The following is a 14,328-nucleotide window of genomic DNA, read 5'->3' on the forward strand; positions in this document are numbered from 1 at the left end:
GACCGCGAATAATCACTACTTCCTCTGAACCAGTCAGCCCCTGAGACATTGCCCCTGCCAGTAAATTTCCTTCCGTTGGTGTCCTGTCTCTGGTTACCACTAGTGACCGTTTTGACAGCGGCATCCCTAGGACATCATGGGTTATCAGCACTTCACTTCCTGCCAGGGATGGAGGCCTCAAACCTAGTCCTCATACCTAGCTGGCAGGTAACCGCGCTCCAGAATCCTATTTCATAATCTGCTCTTAGGACCACTTCTAGCTCCAAATACACTTGGAGTATACACTTGAAGTTCCCTCAAAAACATCTCGTAACACTTGGAAGGGAGGGAGGGAAGCAGGCTTGAGCAGAGGGAGGATTTAAAAAGACACGGCAGTTACAGTAGCAGATCCGGCTGATTCTGTAGGGAGATCTAAAGCTGGAAGAGCCATTCAGAAAAGTTAGGGATTGAGTAGTTGAGGCTGAGGCCTTGGTACCTCCACACCGACTGGTCATTGGATATGGTCTTACCTGAAGGCCACAGGGTACCCCTGGGCAAGGCAGCTCCCTTCAACCCATAGTAATTCCTGGGGAGTGGTTCAGCTGTGGTTCTCAGCAGCCTGGGCTCCTAGCAGCCAGGGGGAAGGAGAACCTTCGTCCTGAAGGTGGGCTCTGGGCAGAACTTCATAGCATTAACTTCACTCATCCAATAGGAGAATGGGGCCAGCATGATGGAACATAATTCAGCATTTTCTTTCTTTTTTTTTTTTTTTAAGATTTTATTTATTTGACAGAGAGAGACACAGTGAGAGAGGGAACACAAGCAGGGGGAGTGGGAGAGCGAGAGGCAGGCTTCCTGCAGAGCAGGGAGCTCAATGTGGGGCTGGATCCCAGGACCCTGGGATCATGACCTGAGCCGAAGGCAGACGCTTAATGACTGAGCCACCCAGGCGCCCCAATAATTCAGCATTTTCAAGGAATAAGAAAGATCTATGCCAGTCGATTTGGGGAGATTTTTGCAAGGTTTTAAGTAAGAAACAGAATATGTGGAAAATTGCATTGTGTTTTTGCTGTTAAATAGACCTGAACTCAAAAACGCTGGCATATGAATGCACACGCCCACGCACGCACACCCATACACACGATTGGCTGGGTATGAAGAAAACTATAGAAATAAGCACACTAAGTTGTTAGCATGAGTCACAGGAGGTGGGAAAGGGTTGGTGCCAGAGATAGGGTATGGCCTTTGGGGAGGAGGACCCACCCAAGAAAGCAAAGCAAAAAGGCTGTACTAAAATGGGAGGGGTTTATTGCATGTCCCTAAAAACCGGAAAAATCTACAGAAACTTGTGAGGATATGGTGTTAATCAGGGTCCCGACAAGAAAAGGATGGTACACACAAGTGGGGTCACAGAGGAGATGTAAACGAAGGGACTATGAAATGGTGTGGGTATGGTTAGAGGAAATTGTGGTTGGATCAGTGCTCTGCAAATTTTCACTCCCCCCGCTACGTACCCGCTCCTCTAACCCTAGGCTTTGTCATGCACTTGCTTTTATCAGTGCGATGTGAGTGGACATGAGGTAAACAGAGGGTGTCAATGTGCTTGCGTGGTTTGGCTGGTCCTCTTGCCCTCCTGTGATTGCTGAGAGACGAGCTGGCCCCAGATAGTTGCTGATCCTTCACGCTGCGCTACCCAGTGATTCACGTGGAGCAGATGTGAACACCATTTGCAGCCCAGAGCCAAGGCCACCCTAACTGCATCCTGCTGCGGAAGGGCCCCAGACAGCCCAGAGCACACGAGCAAGGAGAACAGGGGACTGTTACACCGTTATTGGAGCAATAGCTGACTAAAACTGACACCCACAAGACATTCTGAGATGCCCTGGGGCCAGCAATGGTGGGGAGCTATGACCTCCCAGCAAAGCATGAAGGGGTAAGTGCAGGGAGTGGTTATCGGAACCCAAAAGCTATGAAAGAGAATCCCTGCCACAACATGGATGGACCTGGAGGGTATTATGCTGAGTGAAATAAGTCGGACCGAGAAAGACAAATACCATATGATCTTACTTGCATGGGGAATCCAAAAAACAAAGGAACAAAGAAACAAAAAAGGCAGAAACCCCTAAATCCAGAGAACAAACTGATGGTTGCCAGAGGAGAGGGGGGTGGGGGGTTGGGCAACATGGGTGAAGGGGAGTGGGAGGTCCAGGCTTCCAGTTTGGGAATGAATAAGTCACGGGGATGGAAGGCACAGCATCGGGAATATAGTCAGTGGTATTGTAATGGCGTTGCATGGGGACAGACTGTGGGGAGAACAGCATAACCCATAGACTTGTCCAATCACTATGTTGTACACCTGAAACTAGTGTAACGTTGTGTGTCAACCATACTTCAATACAATAAATAATAATTTAAAAATAAACATTAAAGAGAATCCCTGGAGAGCATGTGTGGTCTTTGGTTAAGAAACTCATCCACAGCTACCTCTCCGTCTGATGGAGATGAAGCTCTCTCACTGGCCAAACTCAACTGGAACCCAGCAATCTCAACAATTCAACAACTCAACAACCTCAACCAGAAGCCAGAGGGCAAGGGAGTCATTCATGCAGTCCCAAAAGGTCAGCCTCCTGGGCACAGAGTAGGGTGGCGGAGAGTAGTTACAGAAGGGCAAACGGAAGGTATCCAAAAGATGCATGGACAATCAATTCCAAGTGAGGCACATTTGAGAAGATTCACAATCACATTAGTAATCAGAGTTGGGGATGTGTGTGTGTGTGTTTTAACTTAAACACCAGACATTTATCTCTCACAGTTGTGGAGGTTGAAAGTTCCAGATCATGGGGCGGGCAGATTCGGTTTCTCCTGAGGGCTCTCTCCCTGGCTTCTAGATGGCCACCTTCTTGCTGTGTCGTCACATGGCCTTTTCTGAGCATGACATCACTGGTTTATTATCAAAGGCTATAACAGGAACAGCCAGAGGGAAGAGATGCAGAGGGCAAGGTCTGTAGGAAGGGGCGCGGAGCTTCCAGGCCCTCTCAGAATGCGCCATTCTCCCCAAATCCCCACATGTTCACCAACCAGGAAGCTCCCAGACAGATCTGAAATAGAACAAAAATGGGGTCCCACTTCAAAACTCTTAGATTGGCAAAAGTAAACATAATGACAATGTCAAGTGTTGAAGGGATATGGGGAAATGAGAATTCTCACAAAATGCTTGTGACGGTGCACAACGAAACTGGAGATGAATGTGGCAATCCCTTGTAAAGTTTACGACATACATGCCCGACCAACCAGCAATTCCAATAAGGATGTTGACTGCAGCATTAAAAAAAAAATGTGTGTATGATTAAGACCTCTCTAAGCTGTATGGCTCCTTCGTCGAAATTAATAAAAGGTGCCCCCTGGTGGTGGAAGCAGCCTCATGCATGCACAGCGGGACAAACAGGTCGTATTTTTAGGCTTAAAAGAAGAGCGACCCTTAGTAAGTGTGGATGCAGTTTGGCTTGGTGGGCTGGGGTGGGGCTGGATTGCAGCGTCATTCGCTTGGTAATAGGCACCGCAGAAGTGAGTAACTACAGGACCATAAGCAGCGGCCCTGTTTGTAGTAGCTGAAAACTGGAAACCACATAAGTAGGATCGGTAGGAAAATGAATACGCATATACACACATATATACATTTCCATTCGTCCTTCCCCCCTCTTCTCTTCTTTTTAAAGTGTGGATAATAATTTTAAAATTCACAAAAGTTGCAAGAACAGTTCAAGCAACTCCCATGTCCTTTCACCCCATTCAGCATCTCTTTATTTATCTATCCACCTATAAAATAGATACAGTGTATAATTTCTGAATCATATGCACCATTAATACACATATATAAGCATATATGTACTTATGCATATGCATGACTATGCATATGTAATTTTTAATAAATGATTTGACAGTAAGTTCATTAAAATGATTAAGTATATCTAGGAAAAACTACAACTAAGATAATATTTAATGGTTAAATATCAAATGCTTTCCTCGGAGGTCACAAACTACACAGGATTGTCCACTATTGCCATTTTTGTTCACAATGTCTTGGTGGTCTTAGCCAGTACAGCTAGCCAATTAAAGGAAATAAAGGGTGGGGCGCCTGGGTGGCTCAGTTGGTTAAGTGACTGCCTTTGGCTCAGGTCATGATCCTGGAGTCCCTGGATCGAGTCCCGCATCGGGCTCCCTGCTCGGCAGGGAGCCTGCTTCTCCCTCTGACCCTCCCCCCTCTCATGTGCTCTCTGTCTCTCTCATTCTCTCTGTCTCAGATAAATAAATAAAATCTTAAAAAAAAAAAAGGAAATAAAGGGTATTAAGATTGGAAAAGAAATAAAAGCTGTTATTTGAAGATATGACGGTGCACATAGAAAATTCAAACAAACCAGGCGCCTGCCTGGTTCAGTAAGTAAAGCATGCGACTCTTGATCTCGGGGTTGTGAGTTCAAGCCCCATGTGGGGTGTAGAGATTACTTAAAAAAATAAAATCTTAAAAAAAAATAATACCACGTATGATGGTATTACACATTATCAAATACCTAGGATTAAATCTACAAAAGATTTGCAATGCTTTAACACTGAAAACTACAAAATATTACTGAGCTAAGTTAAATAAAATAAATGGAAGGATGTAAGAGGGTAATGAATTGAAAGGCTCAAAATTGTTACAGTATATATCCTCCCCAAATTTATTTCTAGATTCAGTGCAATTCTAATAAAAATCAAGCAGGGTTTAGAAGAAAATACAAAAGGATATCTCCATGATCTTAGCTTAGGCAAACATATCTTTTTTTTTTTAAGATTTTATTTATTTATTTGATAGAGAGATAGCGAGAGCAGGAACACAAGCAGGGGGAGTGGGAGAGCGAGAAGCAGGCTTCCTGCCAAGCAGGGAGCCCGATGTGGGACTCGATCCCAGGACCCTGGGATCATGACCTGAGCCGAAGGCAGACGCTTAACGACTGAGCCACCCAGGTGCCCTAGGCAAACATATCTTAAACAGGATACAAAAAGTACTAACCAGGGCGCCTGGGTGGCTCAGTTGGTTAAACGACTGCCTTCAGCTCAGGTCATGATCCCAGAGTCCTGGGATCGAGTCCCACATCGGGCTCCCGGCTCAGCGGGGAGCCTGCTTCTCCCTCTGACCCTCTCCCCTCTCATGCTGTTTCTCTCTCTCTCTCTCAAATAAATAAATAAATAAAATCTTTAAAAAAAAAAAAAGTACTAACCATAAGAGAAAAGTGGTAAGTGACTCTAAAATGTAGGAATAAATATAATATATGGAAAGGCAAGGAATCTTGGCAAATGTGGCCAAGTCAATATTGAAGAAGAAATACAAAGCTAGATGACTTACACTACCAGATGAAGGCCTACTGTAAAAAACAAACAAACAAACGAAAAACCAGAAATTAAAGCATGTAGTATTAGTGCAAGTATAGATGAACAAATAGAATATAACAACCAATCCAGAAAGAAATCCACACTGGGAGCACCTGGCTGGCTCAGTCGGTAAGCATGTGATTCTTGATCTCGGGGTTGTGAGTTCGAGCCCCATGGTGGATGTAGAGGTTACTTAAAAATAAAATCTTTAGGGGCACCTGGGTGGCTTAATCTTAAAAATCTTAAAAAAAATCTTAAAAATCTTAAAAAAAAAAAAAAAAGAGGTACTTGGGATGCCTGGGTGGCTCAGTTGGTTAAGCGTCTGCCTTCGGCTCAGGTCATGATCGCAGGGTACTGGGATTGAGCCCCACATTAGGCAACCTGCTCAGCCCGGAGTCTGCTTCTCTCTCTCCCTCTGACCCTCCCTCCTGCTTGTGGGCTTGCTCATTCTCTCTGTCTCTCTCAAATGAATAAATAAAAAATCTTTTAAAAAGTAAAAATAATTAAAAAAAAGAAGTCTACACTTAAATGGTCACCAGATTTATGACAAAGACACCACCTCAGTTCAGTAGGGGAAAGAATGGTCTCAATAAATGTTATTAGGTCAATTAGATATCCATATTAAAAAATAATCATTGGCCCCCACCTCCAAGTATACATAAAAATTAATTCAGTATGGATTATAGACAAAATACGGAAGTGTAAGTTAAAACAATTAAAGTTTTAGAGGAAAATATAGGAGAATATCTTTATATTAGGTTTGACAAAGATTTCTTAAATAGGACATAAGAAGCACGAATTCTAAGTCTACCCTCCCTATAGATAAAATTTATTAAGGCACTCATTCATAGAATTTCCCCCACTTCCTGACAGCATCCAATCCAAAGAAAAGCGCCATTTTTTAAGACCCTCACCCAGATAATCTTACACAAGCCAAGATACTTCAATAAGTTTCTTCTAACATCTTCCTACTGAGATGCCCCATGGTTCTCAATGGTTTGTGTTCTCTCTTGCTGCAATGAGTAACAAACCCAAATTGTTCAATTACAGGTGTGTTCCTCGTGGTCTTTGGCTGGAGTATTAACCTCAAAAATATATAAAGAACTGCCACCAATCACTGAGAAGATAAACCAATTTAAAGAACAGGTGAAATTTTTGAGTGGACATTTCATAAGAGAGGGTAGCAAAGTGGCCCATAAACATAGAGGTACTCGAGGGGCGCTTGGCTGGCTCAGTCAGTATAGCAAGTGACTCTGATCTTGGGGTTGTGAATTTGAGCCCCATGTTGGGTGTAGAGATTACTTAAAAAAATAAAATAAAATCTTAAAAAAAAAAAAAAAGAGGTACTTGGGATGCCTGGGTGGCTCAGTTGGTTAAGCGTCTGCCTTCGGCTCAGGTCATGATCCCGGGGTCCTGGGATCGAGTCCCGCATCGGGCTCCTTGCTCAGTGGGGAGCCTGCTTCTCCCTCTGCCTGCCACTCCCCCTGCTTGTGCTCTCTCTCTCTGACAAATAAAATCTTCCAAAAAAGAGGTACTCAATAGTATTAGTAATAACAGAAATGCAAATTAACAATTCAATATCACCATAGAACCATTAGCCTACACTTTGATAAATAACGAAAACTTGAAATACACAGCATAGATGAATCTCACAGAAACATAGGATACATGCTATACAATTTCATTTATAAGGAATTTGAAGAGGTACAACTTATCGATGGTGATAGAAGTCAGAAGAGTGTTGCCCTGGAATAGCACTGCCTGAAAGGGGGCATGAGAACCCATTTTTGAATGTTGGAAATATTCTATACATTGATCTGCATGGTCGTTACACTGATGTGTACAAATGTAAAAATTCATATAGCTATACATTTAAGAGTTTTATCCTTTGCTGGATGTAATTTGTATCTCAGTTTTCTTAAATTAATTAAATTATTTTTTATATCTCAGTTTTTAAATTCTCTTTATTTTTTAAAGAGAGAGTGCGAGCATGAGTTGGGGGAGCAGAGGGAGAGAGGGAAGCAGGGTCCCCACTGAGCAGGAAGCCTGATGCAGGGCTTGATCCCGGGACTCTGGGATCATGACCTGAGCTGAAGACAGACTCTTAACCAACTGAGCCACCCAGGCGCCCCAAGACATGTTTTGGAAAACAACTTGGCAGTGCCTTTAGATTGCATTCCCTGTAAGCTGACTTTAACTAAGAATTCATATAAAAGTGATACATCAAGAAGTGGTCCAAATAAAATACACTGATGGGGAATAAGGGAAGAAAGCCAAGCAATATCTTGCTATCAATCAAAGTCCCACAGAGGGTCACTTGACAAAAGCCAACAGGAGAACTCTACAATGTAGGTCACACCTCAGACTTGTCCCGATCAGGGACTTGAGAGCTAAGGTTTTTATAACTACACATCTGTCGGTCATTAGCTAAAGGTTGCTCTCTGGAGAATTGAAATTACTAGCTCCTGACTCTTCATGCTTGCAGACAAAGGGGATGCTGGTAGCCCGTGGGCAGACAAAGAGCTACAGACTGGCTATTGGGTAGAAAAGCACAAGAGTTGCTTATGTGCAGGAACATGGTTGAGAGTTCCAAGGGGGGAGAAAGAACATTAATAGCATCTACTTCAATGGGCATTAGTTTTAATGCTCGTAATACCATGAAAAATAATACTGCAGCTAGAGCCAGGCTCTCCAGCTCTTCTTAGAGTTATTTGCAGTCTAAGTACTTAAATATACCTGCTTGAAATACCTGGAGTATATTCTTTTTTTTTAGGATTTTATTTATTTATTTGACAGAGACACAGCGAGAGAGGGAACACAAGCAGGGGGAGTGGGAGAGAGAGAAGCAGGCTTCCTGCTGAGCAGGGAGCCCGATGCGGGGCTCGATCCCAGGACCCTGGGATCATGACCTGAGCCGAAGGCAGATGCTTAATGACTGAGCCACCCAGGCACCCCTGGAGTATATTCTTTTATTCGCAAATGCCTGTTTCTCCTTCAGTCTGCATTAGTCTAAAGAGTAGACAGAAACACAGACTTCACCTGAAGTTGATAATGAAATAAAGTCATGTGCACGAGGCCCATCTAACATTTCTTTATACATAGTAGGAGTTTAATACACGCAAATCTTCATTACTTATAAGTATTAGATATGAACATGGTTTCTTGTAGGCAGAGTGGATGGGGCTGGCCCTGATGTTATGTTACACAGCAAATTCTTTGCTCCTCATCTTTATGGCCTTGATCACACAAATGGTATGGATGGGAATTCATTAAATAGTGGGCGTAGGGGCGCCTGGGTGGCTCAGTCATTAAGCGTCCACCTTCGGCTCAGGTCATGATCCCAGGGTCCTGGGATCGAGCCCCGCATTGGGCTCCCTGCTCAGTGGGAAGCCTGCTGCTCCTTCTCCCACCCCCCCTGCTTGTGTTCCCTCTCTTACTGTCTCTCTCTATCAAATAAATAAATAAATAAATAAAATCTTAAAAAAAATAGTGGGCTTAAATGGCCCATAGTGTTCTGAGGTTCCAGGGTTGCCCAAGAGCATCCTCCTCAATGCACTCAGTGGTCTAATAACCTGCTAAAACTGGACATACACAGAAGATCCGTTACAGTCACTTGGGAGACGACTTGGTGGCTGAAGTGAGATGGACTCTGGATCCAACCAGGGTGATGTGCCCATCCAACTGATGATAGTACAGGAAAGAGCAGAGAAGGATAGCAACAGTCAAGGTGTTACCTATCCAACTTTGGCTCCCAAGATAGGCCGTCTGTTTGATTCCGTGAAGATAGAACAAACCAGAGTAGAGGATTATAGATAATCTTTCAAATGGAAAGACAATTTGAATGTTCCTATCCCTTAACTTTTTTTTTTAAAGATTTTTTATTTATTATTTGGCAGAGAGAGAATGAGAGAGAGAGAGCACTGAGAGGGGGGAGGGTCAGAGGGAGAAGCAGATTCCCTGCCGAGCAGGGAGCCCGATGCGGGACTCGATCCCGGGACTGCAGGATCATGACCCGAGCCGAAGGCAGTCGCCTAACTGACTGAGTCACCCAGGTGCCCCTCTTAACTTTTTTTATTTTTAAAGATTTTTATTTATTTAAGAGAGAGAGAGTGAGAGAGAACGAGCACAAGCAGGGGGAGCGGCAGGCAGAGGAAGAGGGAGAAGCAGGCTTCCCACTGAGCAGGGAGCCCAACGTGGGGCTCGATCCCAGGACCCCGGGATCATGACCTGAGCCGAAGGCAGACACTTAACCAACTGAGCCACCCAGGCGCCCCTCATATCCCTTAACCTTAACCTTATATTCTCTACAGAACCAGTTCAGAATCACTTTAGACTAAATCCCCTGCTTAGGATTTCTTGGTGAATGTGAATGCGGGCTCTGAATTTGTGGGTGGTTACATAGGAAGTTTTGTTTGATCCTTTTATCTTCCCTCAATATCTTATGGGGAGGTGTTCTTTCTCTTCATTCAGCATTGTACTCGGCAACTGTGCTAACTCATTACTTGAACGTCCTTGTGTTACGGAACCTGGACTGGATTGCCCAACAGAAGAACCAAGCGGCACCCGGAGATCTTGGAGGACAGGAGGTTTATTTATTGCCGGCAGGCTCAGAAGAGAGTGGTCTCCAAAGGTCTGAGCCCCAGCACAAAGGGACTAATTTGTACACTTCTACTTCCACATACTGGGCACTGCTGGCGCATGTGCAAAGAGGGGCAGGGAGAAGGACCCGGAAGAGCCCCGGGGCAGGGGCTGGGACTCTCCCACTGGCTTGATCGGCCATCTTAGGACACAGATTTCCCTTATCATTCCCCCCTTTGATGCCCCTTGAAACACCTAGTTTAGAGGGCATCACCTTCATCTTCTAAGGGGCGATAGTGAGTAAGGAGTAGCTGGAGCCTGATTTTAGCCATTTGAGTACTGATAAACCTAGTAAGGGCATTAAGAATACAAGGACCAAATGCCACTATGAGGAGAAGCAATAGGAGGGGGCCGACAAGGGGGGTGAACCAAGGGAACCATTGTGAGAGGATATCCCACCAAGTTGTCCGCTGGAGTTTTCCCACCGGCAATGTACTCGTTCCTGTTATTGGGTCAGAGTCTCTTGGGCCACCCCCGACTCATTAGCATAGAAACAACATTCCTCCTGTAAGAAGAGGCAGAGCCCCCCTTGTGCGGCCGTGAGCACGTCGAGTCTGCACCTGTTTTGGAGGATCACCGAGGCCAGTAAAACTGGGATCCTTGACCTTAGGTAGAGGGAGCCATCGTGGCTAACCCGTCAACAGATGAAACCCGTGGACAAGTGAGTGCAGTAATACACCCTAGGGTCACCCAATAAGCAATGACAATAGTAAGCCTCTGGGGGAAAGTCCAGTCAGGAGGGGCAACAGTGTAGAGTCCAGCTCCCAAGATGAGGGAAATCACGCCGATGAGAGCCAGGGACCACGGTGAGCAGGTGTCCATCAGTTGGTGGGGTCTCATCGAAGGTAAAGCTGGACCGGGTTCATGAAGTCTGGCTGGACTCTCCACTGGTGCGGCTCCTCGTCCGAATGATGAGCTTTCTTCACTCTGGAGTGGTGGACCCACGGGGTGACACCTGAGACCTTGAGGGCAGTAGGGGCGGTTAGAACAACAGTGTGGGGCCCTGTCCACTGCAGTTTGAGGGGGGTTTTTCTTCCAATCTTTGACCCAAACTGAGTCCCCTGTCTGGAAGGGGTGTACCTGAGACCCGAAGGAGACTGGGGCCCTCTCGATGGTGTACTTCTGTAATTCATTCAGGGTGGCCCCCAGGGCCTGAAGCTGCTCCTGTAGCCCTTTATCTCCAACCTAATGCAAGTTTCCTGGAAGGCTCCCCAAGCACGGGGGAGGCCGTCCATATATTAATTCGAATGGGGAGAAACCTGATGTCCCGGGCGTGCAGCGAGCACGAAGGAGAGCTGGGGTAGCAGATCCGGCCATGGGAGGTTAGTCTCCCGACAAAACTTTGCTAAGGTTCCCTTGAGGGTGCGATTCATTCGCTGTACTTTCCCTGAACTTTGGGGCCGGTAAGCGGTGTGGAGTCTCCAGGTGACGTTGAGAGATTTGGTCAAGACTGTACGATGTCTGCCACAAATGCGGGTCCATTGTCACTATGGATTGTTAACGGCAGGCCGAACCGGGGCACGATCTCCCGCAAGAGGACTTTAGCCACTTCCCAGCTTTGCTCCGTCCTGGTCGGGAAGGCTTCGACCCACCCAGAGTCTGTGCACACTGTTACTAGGAGAAAGCTGAACCCCCTGCTCGGCTGCACATCTGTGAAGTCTACCTCTAGATCTTCTAAGGGGGCCGCTCCCATCCTCTGGACACCTGGCGGGGGCCGTGGTGCAGACCGAGCATTACTTTTAGCCCATGTTATGCACCGTTCACTCGTTGCTCGGCATAGTGCTGGCAGCTGACGGATGTAGTGGTGCTTCTTGAGAAGGGCTCTAATGCAGTTTGTCCCAGATGAGTGAGTCGGTGGTGTTCCTTGACTAGATGCCCTCCAGTTGCTGTTGGAACAAAGATGCGCCCGTCTGGCGTCATCCACCGTCCCTTTTCAGTCAGGGTGTCCCCCTCAGCCATGGCCCATTCCTTTTCCTTTTTAGTGTAACTGGGCAGAGGGACTTCTTCCGGGGGTGTCAGGGCCACGGTGAGGGAAGGGGCTCTGTCCATGCCCTCACTGGCTGCGGTCTTGGCGGCCTCATCGGCCAGACGATTTCCCCGTGCTGTGGGGTCGTCTCCTTTCTGGAGTCCCTTACAGTGCAGGACTGCTACTTCCATTGGAAGCCCGACGGCTTCGAGGAGCCTCAGTATCTCCTCCTTGTTCTTGATAGTTTTTCCTGCGGCGGGTAGGAGGCCCCTTTCCTTGTAGATGGCCCCATGTATATATGTACAGTAGCGAGGGCGTACCGAGAGTCAGTATAGACGTTGACTCGCTTGCTTTCCCTGAGGGTGAGAACTCCGAATAAGGCATATAATTCAGCCCATTGAGCTGACCATCCAGCTGGTAATGCCTTAGCTTCTAGGACTTCAGTGGTTGTGGTTACCGCATAACCCACTTTCTGGACACCCTCTTTTTTTTTAAGATTTATTTATTTATTTGAGAGAGAGAGAGAGCACATGAGAGGGGAGAGGTCAGAGGGAGAAGCAGACTCCCTGCTGAGCCAGGAGCCCGATGTGGGACTCAACCCTGGACTCCAGGATCATGACCTGAGCTGAAGGCAGTCTCTTAAACAACTGAGCCACCCAGGCACCCCTGGGCACCCTCTTGTAGGTAACTGCTGCCATCGCTGAACAGCGTGAGCTCTGGATTCTTTATGGCTTGATCCCGCAGATCTGGACGGCTCGTGTAGACTTCATCAGTCACCTCAGAGCAGTCATGGTCTGGTTCCCCCTCTTCCGTGGGGAATGTCCTTACTGTTTCGAGGGTGACCCACGAGTTTTCACAGAGGAGTCCTTGGTATTGTGCTAGCTGATAGTTGGAAAGGAAGCGGTGTCCCTGTGCATTCGTGAGGGACACAACTGCATGAGGGAACTTGACGTTAAGTTCTTGCCCCAGGGTAAGTTTGTCTGCCTCCTTGATGAGTAGGACTGTGGCTGCCAGCGCCCTGAGGCACAGTGGCCATCCCACTGCCACAGGGTCCAGCTTAACAGGTAGGCAACTGGCCGTTGCCAGGGTCCAACAGTCTGGGTGAGTACCCCGAGCACTATTTTTTCCTTTTCACGCACAGATTGAAGGGTTTTTCTACATCTGGTAGGCCCAGGGCTGGAGCCTGCCCCAGGGCAGTCTTTATCTCTGTGAAAGTGGCTTCTGCTTCCTCAGTCCAGGCAGGGGGTTCTCGATCTGGTCCCCCTAAGAGATCATAAACGGGTCTTGCTATTGCCGAGAACCCAGGGATCCAGGTGCGGCAGAATCCTGCAGCCCCCAGGAATTCTCGTAGGCCCCTTTTGGTCTGGGGCTGTGGCAGGGAGACGATGACCCTTTTCCTCTCTGGCCCTAGTTCTCTCTTCCCTTGGGTGAGGAGGAAACCAAGGTATCAGACCTGTTGTTGGCAGATTTGTGCCTTCTTCCATGAGGCTCGGTATCCCGAGTCTGAGAGGAGCTCTAGGAGGGCTTTGGTGCCTTTTGTGCAGTCTTCTTGTGTGTCACTGGCGAGGAGGAGGTCATCCCCATACTGGAGGAGGGTGCATCGTGTGGCCTCTCTTGGGAAGCTGGCAAGGTCTGTGGCTAGCACTTCCCCAAAGAGGGTTGGTGAGTTTTTAATTAGCAATAATCGCACCTCGGATAAACCTCATTGGCTACGATACTGCCACTGTGCAAAGCTGTTGGTGAGTTTTTAAACCCCTGTGGGAGGTGCATGCAAGTCAGGTGCATCTGGCGCCCTGTATCAGGTTCAGTCCATTCAAAGGCAAACACTGGCTGGCTCTAGGGAGCTAAGCAGAGGCAGAAGAAGGCATCCTTCAAATCTAGGCAAGTGAACCATCTGGCCGACCCTGGGATTTGGCCGAGGAGGGTGTATGCATTCGGGACCACTGGGTGCAGAGAGATGGTCACCAAGTTGATGGCCCGCAAATCCTAAACTGATCGGTATCCCCCTCCTGGCTTCTTGACTGGCAGGAGTTGGGTATTCCAGGCTGACTGGCACTCGACTAGAATACCTGCTTCTTTGAGTTTGGTCAGATGTTCTTGGATGCTGATCTTAGCTTCTTGTAGAAGGGGGTATTGCCTTTGCCTCTGAGGTTGGGCTCCTGGGATCATTCAACAATGACAGGGGCCCAATTCCGGGCTAGTCCAGGTGGGTTGTTTTCAGCCCATACTGAAGGGAAGGTGAGTCTGAACTCCTGTGGGCCGCTCGGTTGGGCCTGGCACAGAATAGCCTCCATTCTTCTTCCCTTGGTGTGGTAATGGCTAGTATTAGAGACGCC

The 14,328-nt window shown here is 47.1% G+C and overlaps 1 pseudogene; it reads right to left on the reverse strand.

Annotated features, from left to right (window-relative positions):
• Positions 1-13,602: 13,602 nt before the first annotated feature.
• Positions 13,603-13,727, reverse strand: LOC118006153 (annotated as a pseudogene).
• Positions 13,728-14,328: the final 601 nt, after the last annotated feature.

This window comes from Mirounga leonina, unplaced genomic scaffold (assembly GCF_011800145.1).
Source record: "Mirounga leonina isolate KUSES-001 unplaced genomic scaffold, KU_Mleo_1.0 Mir_94838, whole genome shotgun sequence".
NCBI lineage: Eukaryota > Metazoa > Chordata > Mammalia > Carnivora > Phocidae > Mirounga > Mirounga leonina.